Here is a 17,807-nt window from a genome sequence, read left to right as displayed (position 1 = left end):
AGGACACGACTCGACGAGTTGGAGCTGGAGGATGAAACCCTAATTTCCGGGGTTTTGCACCCTACTTAAAGGGTCATTGGCCTCCCTTAGCCTCCCATATAGCCCCTTGTGAGTCCAGAAACCCTAAATCTCCATTTTCTCTCCATACTTGTGTGTTTTAAGCATTTGAAGGTGGATCTTGGTGAGAGGAACTTGAAGATAAAGAATTTTGAGGCAAGGAACGTGTGCGGATCAGAAGTCTACCCCAGTTTAGCATCATTTGAAGGTATCAAGTCATTACCTTAATCTTCTTCTAGCTATATCCTTCTATATTTGAGTTTTGGGGCCATTTTGGCATATTGGTACTTCATTTCGAGTGATGAACGAAGATCTGAAGTTGTAACTTCAAATCTAGGCTCATCTTGGCCCTTACAATTATAAAGTCTCAGTCTTTAGCATTCTAGTGTAATTCCCTTGCCTAGAACCTCTTCTTTAGCTTGATTTAAGTAAGTAGCACCTTGGATGTAGGTAAAGTTTGCAACTTTACGTAAGAAGTATGCCTTAGGAGCTTACATCTACGTTATGGAGCTTTGGAATGGCTTAAAAATCATCTGAATGGAGAAAAGGCTGAAGGGACTCGACGAGTCCGATGAAGATTGTCGTGCAAGGAGTTTTGCATGGACTCGACGAGTTAGTTAGGGTTTTCCCGACATTTGGACACGCACGAACTCGGCGAGTATCAGGGAAACTCGACAACTCAACCGGGGATTTCACAATTTCTTGAGTTCAGGAAGGACTCGACGAGTCGGTGAACTGCACTCGACGAGTCGGGTCAACCTTGACTGTTGACTTTGACTTTGACCAAGGGTTGACCAGTTTGACCTCTAGGGGTATTTTGGTAATTTGGAAATTCATGGAAATTGTTTTATAGTAGCTATAGGTGGTGGAGTTAGTGGCGGTTCCTTAGATAATGGGTTTGTACACAATTTCTCTCTCTAGTCTAACACTCCAAATGGTTCCTTAGATAATGGGAGTCACTCACTTCCTATTTATAGGAAAGACTCAACCCATTTACATATACAAGAGGGTAAGCCTAAAACACTACATCCAAGAGTGACTTTGCACCCCTAATATTCTCCCCCTCAAAGTTAGGATTGGATGTCTCAGCTTCAGTATCCAACGAGCTCGCGCGATCAAGACCAAACTCCCCCTCGAAGTAACACCGGTCTTCAAATCCGCAAATGAATATTCGACAAACCCGAGAAGCTTCGAATACCCATCACGGTGGTTCGATAGTTTGAGCTTTTCATTTCAGTTCGACAGTTGTGAGGTGAGTTTTCCTCACTATGCTCAAGGGTCTAAGGCACCAAGGCCGGCCCTTTTTGATTGTGACTCTGATATGTTATGCTAGTATGAGCTGTTAGATTAGCATCCTGGTAGAGAGGATGGTATTATATTGATATGATCTGTAGATCAGTATCCTGGTAGATAGGATGATGTTATGCTAGTATGATCACTTAGATCGGTTCGTATGTCTATAGACTGTTATGTGATTATCTTATATATGTGCACATGTTGATTGGTGGTTGAGGCTCCTCTGCTTTGTGCGAGAGTCAATAGACATGGGCATTCCAACTCGATGGTTGTGGGCCGTGAGTATTCCATCCCGAGGATGACTGGACTCATAATATGAGGGCATTCCAACCCGATGGTTGTGGGTCTGAGGTATTCCATCACGAGGATGACTGGACATATAGTATGAGTGGCATTCCAACCTGATGGTTGAGGGCCTGAGGTATTCCAACCCGATGGTTGATTGGACCCATAGTATGTTGTTTGTGATAGTATGTGTATTGTTGTGTGTATGAGTATTTTGGGGGGACTCACTAAGCTTCGGGCTTACAGTTTCAGTTTTGGTTTCAGGTACCTCAGATGATCGCGGGAAGGCATAGGCGTGATCGTACAGCTCCTCACATTTTATGACTATGTTTCTGGGATACTCTGATATGGAACTATTTTGAGAACAAATTTGTAATAACTATTGGTTTTTAAATGTTTTAAAAAGTTTAAATTTGGCTCGATTTTTATGGATGTTACACTCTCTTTGAACTTAGCGGTGATCTCCGCCACCGTCTTAGTTGTTTGCCTCATATCAAGAAACTCACTGGCTAGCTGTTTCACCTTAACAGCCGGTGCAAACTATCCTATAAACTTGGTCACAAAATATGGCCAGGTCATGGCATCAATGGTCGGGCTCCCAAAGCATAGCCGACCTCCTCCCACCAATCCCGGGCTCGCTCCCTTAAACATCCTACAACGAACCTCACCTTCGACCCCTCGAGACAGAAGCTCGTCATCTGAGCACACTCGATGTCGGCTATCCAACGCATGGCTGTGATGGGGTCTTTCACCCCAAAGAAATCGGGAGCCCCACATCCCCTGATATCCTTGAAGGAGAGTGTGCGGGCTCCCGACTGGCTAGTGGCCAGATCGGCCCTGAAAATCCGAAGACGATCCTCCATCAACTCCATGATGCCCTCCTTGATCGACCCGAACATCACATGGGTCGAATCAAGGATGCCTCTCGTAATCTCCAATGCAATGAACTCTCGTAAACCCGCATCAATTGGTTCAGAGCCCATGCCTGAACCAGATCCAGATCCTAAACTTCCCGCTCCATGATGTGTCATTACCATACTGAAACATAACTACATAAACAATTAGCATACACACGAGAAGGTTCCCACTCATGAGTTCCCTAGATTCATCTGGGTCTTCCTGGCATCAAGTATAAATCATGTGCTTTCAGTAGTACAGGCCCAATACTACCTTCCACACCTATGTATACCCTCCTCAAGGACCATCCCGACTCCTCCAAGTCACTCCTCCCTACTAATATGTTCTCAAACTATAAGGAGTCCTATGCACCAAACATCTCACATGGACTCCCTAAGACTCCCTTCCTCACCCCTCTCTACTATCAGCTGCAGAAGGAACTTCTACAAGTACTACCTAACTACTTCATGAACACAGTTACATACTACTAGTACTAGATAATTCTTTAATGACAGGTTCTACACTACAACGGTTGGACTCAAACAAGAGCTGCGCAATAGAGTTAAACTTATCCTTCTAAAATTATCCAATCACAATAATATGTAACCCAATCATTCATCCACTAGTTAGTTAGTACCAACAGAATTTCCTAAAGCACAAAGCATGCAACATTCGAGCATCAGGAAATTCAACTCAAAACATACCCTATAAAAGCCATCCTAACAAGTAACTGATCTGATACTACCAAGCCAATATAAAATCTCCTACGGATTGTCACATAAAGGCATCTCTCTTAGCATTTTATCATGAAATTTTGAGCAGATCCTTAGCCCTTAATCTAATAGCATAAAACATATAACTTGTATGAGAATTTTGGGAAGACTTACTTGAGCTCGTCTGATTGCACGCATCACACCATGTGTCATTTATTAAAAACCATTAGATTAAAATGTTTCTTTTTGTGAAAAACCTATCAAACCCTCGATTTGATTCCAGGCACACCCGAGAGTATGCTTGAATCCCTCAAACCAAGGCTCTGATACCAACTTGTAACATCCCAAAAATACAGATAAAATTTTTGTTTTTAAATTCATTCGATCCATAAGAATCTGATATCAAAATAGTTGTAAGAGAATAAATGTAACATGCTATCAGAGTACAAATTCCGAAAATCACTAAGTGCAGAAACCATAGAGTGATGCGGTGCGATCAAGTCGAACCCTTCCCCTTCGAACTGGAAATACCTGAAACATAAACTGAAACTGTCAGCACAAAGCTTAGTGAGTTCCCCCAAAATACCACATACTAAACAAACATACTACCAAGCATATCTGGGTGCCTTCCTACTCATTCGGTCTATTTCAACCGGATACTCCCAAGTATATCTGGGTGCTTGCCTACCCCTTCGGTCTATTTCAGCCGGATACTCTCAAGAATATATGGGTGCTTGCAATCCACTCGGTCTATTTCAACTGGATACCGGGTCTATTTCACCCCTAGTACTACCACATAATAACATAACAGAAATCACAGAGTCATCAAGCAAATACAGACATAACTGACAATTATCACAAAGACAGTCATCACACTACAACAAAATTAGTCGGTCGGCCTTTGGTTCCTTCGACCCATATATACTGCGAAGGAAGAGTTACCTCAGACTGTGGGTATCACATCGCATTCAACGGATGACTCGCAAACTCCTCTCTGATATGGGCTTATTTAGTCATAGAAATCATTCATTATCTTATTAATTATTGTTGATTTTATATCATTTTATGGACAAAAGGTACTTAATTAGCTTAATATTTCAATTTCAGCAATAAAAGACATGCTCGGGTGAAAAAGGAAGAGGATTTAGTGATTGGAAGCTTTGAGATTGAAGACTGAAGAAAGAAGGATGTTATTGGACAGCTTGACCCCTCGTCAGTGTTTTGTCCATATCTCATGAACCGTAACTCCGATTGACGAGATTCAAAATGTTCTGAAAACTAGACACAATTTTGTACGACTTTCGTGTTTTGAGAAAATGTTGATTCCAAGATAACTCGACGAGTTGACCCAAAACTCGACGAGTTGGTCAGAATGTTCCCGATTCGAAGATGCCTTGCCGTACACGATGTATACGCGGATTATCGAAAAACTCGACGAGTTGGTGGTGAAAACTCGTCGAGTTGGCCCTGTTTTCATAATTTATATATAGAAATGCTTCTCATTCGAACCCTAACTTTTACTGGAGGCTAGCTGCGACTTTTGAAGATCAGAAGGATTCTTGGAGCTGCTGTTTTCGAGATTTCAACACAAGAAACAATTTCAAAGAGAATCAAAGGCAAACAATCATTCTTCTTTTATTAATCTTTGCTTTGAACCATGTTTGAATCATTAGGTTTTGAAATTAGGTTATTACTTGCTGTAGATATGAGCTAAAAGCTTTTTACTTCTGTTTAGATGAGATAATCTTATGAATATGGTTTGATTGAGTGGTTGAATTGATATTAATTTGGTTATTCATCTTGTTAAGCTTATTTAAGATCCTTATATATTGATGATAAATGTTTTTAGTTAACAAATAAGTGATTAAGTTGCATGAATATCTTCTTGATTACTTGATTCTTATAGTTTTGTGAAAACAAGATTGTAAGCCTAGGAATAGTGAATATGAAACTAGGGTTAACTAGGAAAAATGTAAATCAATGTGTAAGCATGTGTGATGAGCAACCATACATGAATTGATTGAATTGAACAAATTTGATTAATTATTATTATAAGTCTTACTTGATACGAACTAAACACTAGGAAACTTGTTAATTTAATCACTTGATCACTGTTTAAACTAACTTGTCTACTAAAGGATTGGTAATAATGAACATGAACCCAATCACATTAGGAATCGGTGACCATTAACATATTAATTCATTGCACTTACCACGAAATCAACCATAGGAATAAGTAAATCGAATCTGAACAAAAGTCTCTTTTATCATTGAATCTAGTTGTCCTTTCTTGTTCTTTTTAGTTGTTAATTGTCTTTGTTTGAGTGTTAAAGTGTTTGCTTAAGTTTCTAGTCTTGAAAAACTAGAGAAAAAACCCCCCTTCTTTTATTAATTATTTTATTTAGATAATATTAGTATTAATCTTAGTTGTTGCCGTTCCCTGTGTTCGATACCCTACTTGCTTAAATTAAACTGCTATCGATAGGTACACTGTCTGCGTGTGTTTGTTTTCATTTGAGTTTGTTAGGATTAAAACTAGTTTGTTTCACACACATCAAGTTTTTGGCGCCGTTGCCGGGGAAGGTTTCTAAAATTTATTTTAATTGCTAGTATTATCGATCCTTTGTGTGAGATTTATCTCATATAAAGTTACGAGTTTTTTTTGTTTTAATATTTATTATGTATTTTCCAAATCTCGATGCTTTTGATGCTTTTCTTGAGGAAGTAGTACAGGAAATTGAGCAAGAAGATGAGGAATATGACTCAGATGATGATTTGAAGGAATTTGGAAGATGGTTAGATAACATCTTGCCTAATAAACAAGAGCAATTTGAGTTACAAGAGCTAGAGTTAAAAGATGAAGAATTTAATCCAGAAAGAGATTTGGAGGAGCTGGAAAGATTGCTAGCAGAAGGGTCAGATGAAGAACAAGAACAAGCTGAGTTGCAGGAACCAAGCCGTGGTTTGACCATTACCACGACGTGGCCCCCTATTTTCCCAGATTGTGTTTCTAAGCATGGGGTGACAACTCCAACTTTGGAGAAAGTTCTGAAGCGCGATCCATTTCTGATTAGTATCCAACCGGTCCCAACCCTTATCAAGATTCTTGGGTTTTATGATTTCAAGCTCGTTTGGCCAATTTTTGAAGCAAAGAGCCAAATTTTACAAATTGGTCCTCCAAAGAAGATATTCAATGCAACGGATGGATTGGCATTGAGTTTATTGGAAGTTTATTAAGTTGAGAGTCCAGCTCAAGACTCGCACAAAAAGAAGCGCTTGCGGGAGGCAACCCGTCATTAGAGTTTGCTTTTCTTTTTCTTTCTAAATTTCTAGTATTTAGGGATAATTTAGGATTTTTATTTTGATGTTTTTTTTATTACTTGGTATTTGTTTTTGATCTTTTCATAATATAGGGTGAGGGATAGAATGAAAGAATAAAGCGTGAGGAATAAACGTTAAATAAAGTCTAAAACGAGAGGATTAGGAGAATTGAGTCCAATTACGAGTCCGAAACGAACCTGAAGCCGGAGCTATTTTTATTCACTCAACGAAGAAAACTCGTCGAGTTCCATTTAGCCAAATCGACGAGTTCTTGTGGAAAAACCCGTCTGTACCAGCTTTAACGACTCAACTCGGCGAGTGATCTATGAACTCGACGAGTTACTCTTTCTCTTATCTTCAAGTTTGTGATTTGACTACATTTGACCAAGGCAATTGGCGATACTATTAAAGATCAATTTCCGAGCATTTCCAAGACCTTTTTCCTCTATAATTTGGAGCAAAACCACACGAGATTTGACACCCAAGGCGTGGATGAGCTGTTCCCATGTCTAAAGTCAGCTGAAGATGGAACTTAACAAGAAGAATATCAACTTCGCAACTTCTATCCCAGGGGAGTCTGTTCCAATTCTCTCTTTACTTTTATGTTCTTTAATTGTTTTAACATGCAATGGGGACATTGCATAATTTAAGTGTGGGGTAGGGGGTTGATTACATTTAGTGAAAAGATTAGAATCTTTTGAATCCTTGGTTTGAAAAAAAAATTGCATAAAAATTTTGCTAGGGTTAATTCAGACAAATTTGGTAGAGCAATTAGGGTTCCATGCTATTATTGTGTTTGATGATTCTATGAAGACCCAAATGTTTAGTTGAGCCAATATACGTTATAGTGCATTTGTGGCCTCCTTTATTCTAGTGAAATCATGGGACAAAAACACAACCTCACTTAGTTTGAGGATTGCAACATGTTTAGCATCGTGTACTTGAAATGTATCCAGGAAAACTAAAGTAGTCATTGCACACTAGACTAATGCCTTTAACCAATAAAAGATGAAGTTAAATTCTCTTCCTTAAGCATATATTTTTCTAGGTTTTTAGTTTTGAGTGGAAAAAGTGCGTTGAAAAAAGAAAAAAAAAGAAAAAAAAAAGAGCAAAGAAAGAAAAATAGAAAAAAAAGAGAGTGATGAAATGTTTGAAAGGAAGAATCTACAAAGCTATGAAGACAAAGAAGAATATCATGAAGAAAAGCTACAAAGTATAAAAGATTCAATGAAAAGTAGTATTTATTTTTATTGTAATTTTCTTTTCTAGGTTATTTTATCATATGTATGCTTGGGGATTTAACCAAAAATGACTTGAGGTTAAGAAAGTTTTATGGAGATGGATTCGGAGGGATGCATAAAATGAGCAATGTTCAAAAGAAGTGGGCGAGTGTTTATGAGGATTGTAAGTATTTAGAATTGAGGGGGGTCCTTAGGAAAAATTTTAGACACAAATGCATGCGTTGCGGGCTTGGCATAATGGCTGGGTTCAATTTGGATTGTCTTATATGATATTGGTGTGATAAAATTCAGTTTGCTTGGGGCAAGCAAAAGTCAAGTGTGGGGTATTTTGATATGGGCTTATTTAGTCATAGAAATCATTCATTATCTTATTAATTATTGTTGATTTTATATCATTTTATGGACAAAATGTACTTAATTAGCTTAATATTTCAATTTCAGCAATAAAAGACACGCTCGGGTGAAAAAGGAATAGGATTGAGTGATTGGAAGCTTGGAGATTGAAGACTGAAGAAAGAAGGATGTTATTGGACAGCTTGACCCCTCGTCAGTGTTTTGTCCATATCTCATGAACCGTAACTCCGATTGACGAGATTCAAAATGTTCTGAAAACTAGACACAATTTCGTACGACTTTCGTGTTTTGAGAAAATGTTGATTCCAAGATAACTCGACGAGTTGACCCAAAACTCGACGAGTTGGTCAGAATGTTCCCGATTCGAAGATGCCTTGCCGTACACGCTGTATACGCGGATTATCGAAAAACTCGACGAGTTGGTGGTGAAAACTCGTCGAGTTGGCCCTGTTTTCATAAGTTATATATAGAAATGCTTCTCATTCGAACCCTAACTTTTACTGGAGGCTAGCTGCGACTTTTGAAGATCAGAAGGATTCTTGGAGCTGCTGTTTTCGAGATTTCAACACAAGAAACAATTTCAAAGAGAATCAAAGGCAAACAATCATTCTTCTTTTATTAATCTTTGCTTTGAACCATGTTTGAATCATTAGGTTTTGAAATTAGGTTATTACTTGCTGTAGATATGAGCTAAAAGCTTTTTACTTCTGTTTAGATGAGATAATCTTATGAACATGGTTTGATTGAGTGGTTGAATTGATATTAATTTGGTTATTCATCTTGTTAAGCTTATTTAAGATCCTTATATATTGATGATAAATGTTTTTAGTTAACAAATAAGTGATTAAGTTGCATGAATATCTTCTTGATTACTTGATTCTTATAGTTTTGTGAAAACAAGATTGTAAGCCTAGGAATAGTGAATATGAAACTAGGGTTAACTAGGAAAAATGTAAATCAATGTGTAAGCATGTGTGATGAGCAACCATACATGAATTGATTGAATTGAACAAATTTGATTAATTATTATTATAAGTCTTACTTGATACGAACTAAACACTAGGAAACTTGTTAATTTAATCACTTGATCACTGTTTAAACTAACTTGTCTACTAAAGGATTGGTAATAATGAACATGAACCCAATCACATTAGGAATCGGTGACCATTGACATATTACTTCATTGCACTTACCACGAAATCAACCATAGGAATAAGTAAATCGAATCTGAACAGAAGTCTCTTTTATCATTGAATCTAGTTGTCCTTTCTTGTTCTTTTTAGTTGTTAATTGTCTTTGTTTGAGTGTTAAAGTGTTTGCTTAAGTTTCTAGTCTTGCAAAACTAGAGAAAAAACCCCCCTTCTTTTATTAATTATTTTATTTAGATAATATTAGTATTAATCTTAGCTGTTGCCGTTCCCTGTGTTCGATACCCTACTTGCTTAAACTAAACTGCTATCGATAGGTACACTGCCTGCGTGTGTTTGTTTTCATTTGAGTTTGTTAGGATTAAAACTAGTTTGTTTCACACACATCAAGTTTTTGGCGCCGTTGCCGGGGAACGGTTCTAAAATTTATTGTAATTGCTAGTATTATCGATCCTTTGTGTGAGATTTGTCTCATATAAAGTTACGAGTTTTTTTTTGTTTTAATATTTATTATGTATTTTCCAAATCTCGATGCTTTTGATGCTTTCTTGAGGAAGTAGTACAGGAAATTGAGCAAGAAGATGAGGAATATGACTCAGATGATGATTTGAAGGAATTTGGAAGATGGTTAGATAACATCTTGCCTAATAAACAAGAGCAATTTGAGTTACAAGAGCTAGAGTTAAAAGATGAAGAATTTAATCCAGAAAGAGATTTGGAGGAGCTGGAAAGATTGCTAGCAGAAGGGTCAGATGAAGAACAAGAACAAGCTGAGTTGCAGGAACCAAGCCGTGGTTTGACCATTACCACGACGTGGCCCCCTATTTTCCCAGATTGTGTTTCTAAGCATGGGGTGACAACTCCAACTTTGGAGAAAGTTCTGAAGCGCGATCCATTTCTGATTAGTATCCAACCGGTCCCAACCCTTATCAAGATTCTTGGGTTTTATTATTTCAAGCTCGTTTGGCCAATTTTTGAAGCAAAGAGCCAAATTTTACAAATTGGTCCTCCAAAGAAGATATTCAATGCAACGGATGGATTGGCATTGAGTTTATTGGAAGTTTATTAAGTTGAGAGTCCAGCTCAAGACTCGCACAAAAAGAAGCGCTTGCGGGAGGCAACCCGTCATTAGAGTTTGCTTTTCTTTTTCTTTCTAAATTTCTAGTATTTAGGGATAATTTAGGATTTTTATTTTGATGTTTTTTTTATTACTTGGTATTTGTTTTTGATCTTTTCATAATATAGGGTGAGGGATAGAATGAAAGAATAAAGCGTGAGGAATAAACGTTAAATAAAGTCTAAAACGAGAGGATTAGGAGAATTGAGTCCAATTACGAGTCCGAAACGAACCTGAAGCCGGAGCTATTTTTATTCACTCAACGAAGAAAACTCGTCGAGTTCCATTTAGCCAAATCGACGAGTTCTTGTGGAAAAACCCGTCTGTACCAGCTTTAACGACTCAACTCGGCGAGTGATCTATGAACTCGACGAGTTACTCTTTCTCTTATCTTCAAGTTTGTGATTTGACTACATTTGACCAAGGCAATTGGCGATACTATTAAAGATCAATTTCCGAGCATTTCCAAGACCTTTTTCCTCTATAATTTGGAGCAAAACCACACGAGATTTGACACCCAAGGCGTGGATGAGCTGTTCCCATGTCTAAAGTCAGCTGAAGATGGAACTTAACAAGAAGAATATCAACTTCGCAACTTCTATCCCAGGGGAGTCTGTTCCAATTCTCTCTTTACTTTTATGTTCTTTAATTGTTTTAACATGCAATGGGGACATTGCATAATTTAAGTGTGGGGTAGGGGGTTGATTACATTTAGTGAAAAGATTAGAATCTTTTGAATCCTTGGTTTGAAAAAAAAATTGCATAAAAATTTTGCTAGGGTTAATTCAGACAAATTTGGTAGAGCAATTAGGGTTCCATGCTATTATTGTGTTTGATGATTCTATGAAGACCCAAATGTTTAGTTGAGCCAATATACGTTATAGTGCATTTGTGGCCTCCTTTATTCTAGTGAAATCATGGGACAAAAACACAACCTCACTTAGTTTGAGGATTGCAACATGTTTAGCATCGTGTACTTGAAATGTATCCAGGAAAACTAAAGTAGTCATTGCACACTAGACTAATGCCTTTAACCAATAAAAGATGAAGTTAAATTCTCTTCCTTAAGCATATATTTTTCTAGGTTTTTAGTTTTGAGTGGAAAAAGTGCGTTGAAAAAAGAAAAAAAAAAGAAAAAAAAAGAGCAAAGAAAGAAAAATAGAAAAAAAAGAGAGTGATGAAATGTTTGAAAGGAAGAATCTACAAAGCTATGAAGACAAAGAAGAATATCATGAAGAAAAGCTACAAAGTATAAAAGATTCAATGAAAAGTAGTATTTATTTTTATTGTAATTTTCTTTTCTAGGTTATTTTATCATATGTATGCTTGGGGATTTAACCAAAAATGACTTGAGGTTAAGAAAGTTTTCTGGAGATGGATTCGGAGGGATGCATAAAATGAGCAATGTTCAAAAGAAGTGGGCGAGTGTTTATGAGGATTGTAAGTATTTAGAATTGAGGGGGGTCCTTAGGAAAAATTTTAGACACAAATGCATGCGTTGCGGGCTTGGCATAATGGCTGGGTTCGATTTGGATTGTCTTATATGATATTGGTGTGATAAAATTCAGTTTGCTTGGGGCAAGCAAAAGTCAAGTGTGGGGTATTTTGATATGGGCTTATTTAGTCATAGAAATCATTCATTATCTTATTAATTATTGTTGATTTTATATCATTTTATGGACAAAAGGTACTTAATTAGCTTAATATTTCAATTTCAGCAATAAAAGACACGCTCGGGTGAAAAAGGAATAGGATTGAGTGATTGGAAGCTTGGAGATTGAAGACTAAAGAAAGAAGGATGTTATTGGACAGCTTGACCCCTCGTCAGTGTTTTGTCCATATCTCATGAACCGTAACTCCGATTGACGAGATTCAAAATGTTCTGAAAACTAGACACAATTTCGTACGACTTTCGTGTTTTGAGAAAATGTTGATTCCAAGATAACTCGACGAGTTGACCCAAAACTCGACGAGTTGGTCAGAATGTTCCCGATTCGAAGATGCCTTGCCGTACACGCTGTATACGCGGATTATCGAAAAACTCGACGAGTTGGTGGTGAAAACTCGTCGAGTTGGCCCTGTTTTCATAAGTTATATATAGAAATGCTTCTCATTCGAACCCTAACTTTTACTGGAGGCTAGCTGCGACTTTTGAAGATCAGAAGGATTCTTGGAGCTGCTGTTTTCGAGATTTCAACACAAGAAACAATTTCAAAGAGAATCAAAGGCAAACAATCATTCTTCTTTTATTAATCTTTGCTTTGAACCATGTTTGAATCATTAGGTTTTGAAATTAGGTTATTACTTGCTGTAGATATGAGCTAAAAGCTTTTTACTTCTGTTTAGATGAGATAATCTTATGAACATGGTTTGATTGAGTGGTTGAATTGATATTAATTTGGTTATTCATCTTGTTAAGCTTATTTAAGATCCTTATATATTGATGATAAATGTTTTAGTTAACAAATAAGTGATTAAGTTGCATGAATATCTTCTTGATTACTTGATTCTTATAGTTTTGTGAAAACAAGATTGTAAGCCTAGGAATAGTGAATATGAAACTAGGGTTAACTAGGAAAAATGTAAATCAATGTGTAAGCATGTGTGATGAGCAACCATACATGAATTGATTAAATTGAACAAATTTGACTAATTATTATGATAAGTCTTACTTGATACGAACTAAACACTAGGAAACTTGTTAATTTAATCACTTGATCATTGTTTAAACTAACTTGTCTGCTAAAGTATTGGTAATAATGAACTTGAACCCAATCACATTAGGAATCGGTGACCATTGACATATTAATTCATTGCACTTACCACGAAATCAACCATAGGAATAAGTAAATCGAATCTGAACAGAAGTCTCTTTTATCATTGAATCTAGTTGTCCTTTCTTGTTCTTTTTAGTTGTTAATTGTCTTTGTTTGAGTGTTAAAGTGTTTGCTTAAGTTTCTAGTCTTGTAAAACTAGAGAACAAAAACCCCCTTCTTTTATTAATTATTTTATTTAGATAATATTAGTATTAATCTTAGCTGTTGCCGTTCCCTGTGTTCGATACCCTACTTGCTTAAACTAAACTGCTATCGATAGGTACACTGCCTGCGTGTGTTTGTTTTCATTTGAGTTTGTTAGGATTAAAACTAGTTTGTTTCACACACATCACTCTCCCTATCGCACAAACATAAAACCCTAATTAGAAATTAGGTCACATTCTAACCTGAAAGTCCAAAACCCTAATTCTTGACTTAAGGCAAAAAGGCTCCTTTACCTTTGTCTTGTTGGGCCTCCTTTCCTCCAAGGCCCAAATCCAGAAAAGAAAACCCCAAAAGGAATCTAGGTTCAAATCATGAATCAAGTCCATAAACACACTTGGATGGTTCCTAAAACTTGCATGGTTGTGGCTTAACAATCAAGATCCGATTTTTATGACCCAAAACACCTCCAAGAGTCCAAAAGGACAACTCATACTGTCTAAAATTGCTCATACTCCAAGGTTTAAACTTTATACCTTCAATAGGTTAGAAATGGTGCCAAACTTCTGGATCTACAAGCTCTTCCCACGTCCTTGCTTCTTCCCAATCTTCCTTCTCCTTCAAAGTCACTAAAGAACACCAGAATCACTCAAGAAATCTCACAAATGCACTCAAGGTGGCTTGGGGTTCGAGATTTTCACTACAAGGGCAATAGAGGCTGAAAAGGTAAGGGACTTGGGGGGACTTAAGGTCCTTAAATAGGGTGCAAACCCTAAAAATAAGGGTTTTCCCCTGGCTTGGTTATGCCCATCGTATGTTAAGGATCCCCTGATGGCGCGCATGCAGCAAGTACACCATGCATACATAATGTACGCCCAATGTACTCATCATCCTTCCATCACCTTAATTAGAATTGAAAAGAGACTAAGTCAGAAACTTCATATCTGGCGACTCGGGTGCTATAATTTCTCAATATATACCATCTCTTCAAGTACACCATTGAGAAATGTGCACTTCACTTCCATTTGGTAAACATCAAAGTTCTTGTGAGATGCATAAGCAAGAAAAATTCATACTGATTTGAGTATTGCGACAGGATCAAAGGTTTCTCTAATCAATTCCTACATGTTGAAAATAACATTTAACAATTAGTCTTGCTTTATTGGGAACCACATTACCTTCTTTATCGACTTTATTTTTAAACACCCATTTTAAACCAACTATAGAAACATTTTCTGGTTTAGGAATTAACCTCCAAACTTTGTTTCTCTCAAATTCAGCTAACTCATATTACATTGAAACAACCTAATCAAGATGTTCAAATTCAATCTTGACTGATTTTTGTTCGATTTTTGAAATAAAAACATTAAACATGCAAAATTCTTGATGAACATTAAGAGCTTCATGATGGGTTTTGAACATTACATCAATCCTATGGTGCACATGCAAACCCTAAAGCTTTGGATCTAGGTTTCTCTAATTCTACATGCAAATCATCCAAAGCTTGTAAACCCTAATACTAGCATACAAAAATCAAAAACAATAACTAAAACAAGTTTAGATGACCATTCAATTGTAGCAAGAATCTTCAACCTTTGAGAACTTTAGTATCACAAGTGTAATACCTCTAATCGATCACAAACACCAAGGCAAGTTGGATGATCTTGGAGAGAGTGGAAGGATGCTCAAAATCGGCTCTAAATCTCTAGGGTTCAAGTGGTAGCCGATTTGTGAAGCCATACGGTCCTTTATATAGGTGAGCTGCTATGGTTTCAGTCAAAACCCTAATTGGATTGCTTAGGCCTTAAGCAGTCCAAAGGAACCTTCCATAAACAAGGCCTTGGACGAAATCATGTGGGCTTCCCCTTTGATTTCGTCCACTCCATTTCTATGGGATCCACAGCCCAAAATCCAATTATCTTATAATTGCAATTCCAGTCCCCCTAAGTTCAATTAATATCTTTCGACCACAAAATTAATTCTTAATTAATTCTTGACCAATATGATTTCTCCTTTAATATATTATTCTATAATATATTAATAAACCACAATAACCACTTTCTCCATTAATCATCCAGTCAAGTTGCTCTGGTGAAGGCAGCCCAAAAGGACCATGCTACAACCGGGTCAAGTACATACCAAATATAGTTATGGGCTTAGACACCTAATCCAACAGTCTCCCACTTGGATAAGTCTAATAACTATAGATGCAAGTACGACTTCAAAATCCGATTAGCAATCGTAGCTCTCAAAAGCCGTTGTCGAACTCTGACACGTCCTTTAGATAAGGGATCTTATAATCCTCCGTTCTCAAGATATCGTGTGGACAATCACATGGAACATAGTAATACTTATTGTCCAACAGTTTGTTTCTCGGTCTCTGATTCATTTGACATAGAACTTAATTGAACACATCAATCCAATCCTGACCGGGCCCGGCATATAAGTCAAACCAAATCATCGAGGGGCCCAAGATATTGCTTTTACCCTTGTAGGATAAAAGGAATAGATAAACTTCGACTTATATGCATTTACTATTTACTTATCAAATCATACACAACAATGCGTTTTATAACATCAAGTTACTGATGCGTTTACGCATTATTAATGCACAACCAACTTGCAAAAAATAAACCATATATCTAGGTTTAAATACTATATGATATTATCGTATCACAATCACTCGTGATTAATTCCATGAAGTGATTCAAGTGAGCGCGGGTTTAATCCAATACTCACATCTTATTTCAAGAGCACTCATGAACGTTGCAGCAAACTTTTGCTATGTCTAAGCACTTAGACAATCTACAAGCCAATTCACGACAGTCTTCTTTCATACCTACTTCCAAAGTATGATCGACTGTGGACAATTTAAATAATCTTATTATTTAGGAAGTCAAAACATGCAAAGTGAAACAATAGTAAATAATTAACACAAGACAGTAACTTTACTTATAAATAAAACACATTTATTTATTCATCAAATGTTAATTACAATTTATTTATTACAAGTTTCTAAAAGCTATCTAATTACTAAAACTAATATCGTCCTTCAGCCCAATGCTCCTAGCGTGTTGTAAGTGCTTAACCCTACTCAGTCCCTTCGTAAGGGGGTCTGTTGGGTTATCCTCTGACGATACCCTCTTTACTACGAGGAGTCCCTCTCCTACCCGATGTCTAATGAAGTGATATTTCTTGTCGATATGTCTGGATCTGCCATGATCCCTCAGTTCATTGGTTAAGGCAACCGCACCTTCGTTATCATAGAAAATCTCCATAGGCTCCTTTATGGCTGGCACAACTCCAAGGTCTCCGATGAAGTTCTTCAACCATATTGCCTCCTTCGACGCTTCGCTCGTTGTTATGTACTCTGATTCACACGTTCAATCAGCTACGGTCTCCTGCTTGGAACTTTTCCAAGTCACTGCTCCTCCATTAAGGGTAAAGACCCAACCCGACTGAGAGCGGAAATTGTCTCATTCGGTCTGAAAACTGGCGTCACTATACCCTAGCACCCTTAAGTCATCACTCCCACCAAGGATAAGAAACCATTCCTTAGTCCTCCGAAGGTACTTAAGAATATTCTTTACTGTGGTCCAATGTGCTCCACCGGGGTTCCCCTAATATCTGTTGACCATGCTCAAGGCGAAGGCCACATCAGGGCGGGTACAAGTCATAGCATACATGATCGAGCCAACTGCGGAAGCATAAGGTACTCGACTCATCTCTGCTATCCCGGCTTCGGTACTCAGGCTTTGAGTCTTACTCAACTTGGTATTGCTTTGGATTGGTAACTCCCCTTTCTTGGAATTTTCCATACTAAAATGCTTTAGTACTTTATCCAAGTAAGTACTTTGAGTAAGTCCTATTAGTATTTTACTACTTTTTCTCACTATCCTTATTCCAAGAATATAAGCAGCTTCTCCGAGGTCCTTCATAGCGAAGCACTTCCCAAGCCAGGACTTAACCTTCTGTAGGGTTGGGATGTCGTTTCCTATGAGCATTATGTCATCGACATACAAAACGAGAAAGCTAACTATACTCCCACTGGCTTTGACATATACACAGGACTCATCCTCGCTTCGCAAGAAACCAAACTCTTTGACTTTCTCATCGAAACAAAGATTCCATCTCCTGCAGGGTTGGGATGTCGTTTCCTATGAGCAATATGTCATCGACATACAAAACGAGAAAGCTAACTATACTCCCACTGGCTTTGACATATACACAGGACTCATCCTCGCTTCGCAAGAAACCAAACTCTTTGACTTTCTCATCGAAACAAAGATTCCATCTGCAAGATGCTTGTTTCAATCCATAGATGGATTTCTCAAGCTTACACACTCTATTAGGGTGTTTTGCATCGACAAAACCCTCTAGCTGACTCATGTAAACATCTT

The sequence above is a fragment of the Lactuca virosa genome, chromosome 4 (genome assembly GCF_052849685.1).
Source record: "Lactuca virosa cultivar CGN04683 chromosome 4, Lactuca_virosa_CGN04683_v6, whole genome shotgun sequence".
NCBI lineage: Eukaryota > Viridiplantae > Streptophyta > Magnoliopsida > Asterales > Asteraceae > Lactuca > Lactuca virosa.
The sequence above is the reverse complement of the archived record's forward strand: the minus strand, read 5'-3'. Positions refer to the sequence as shown.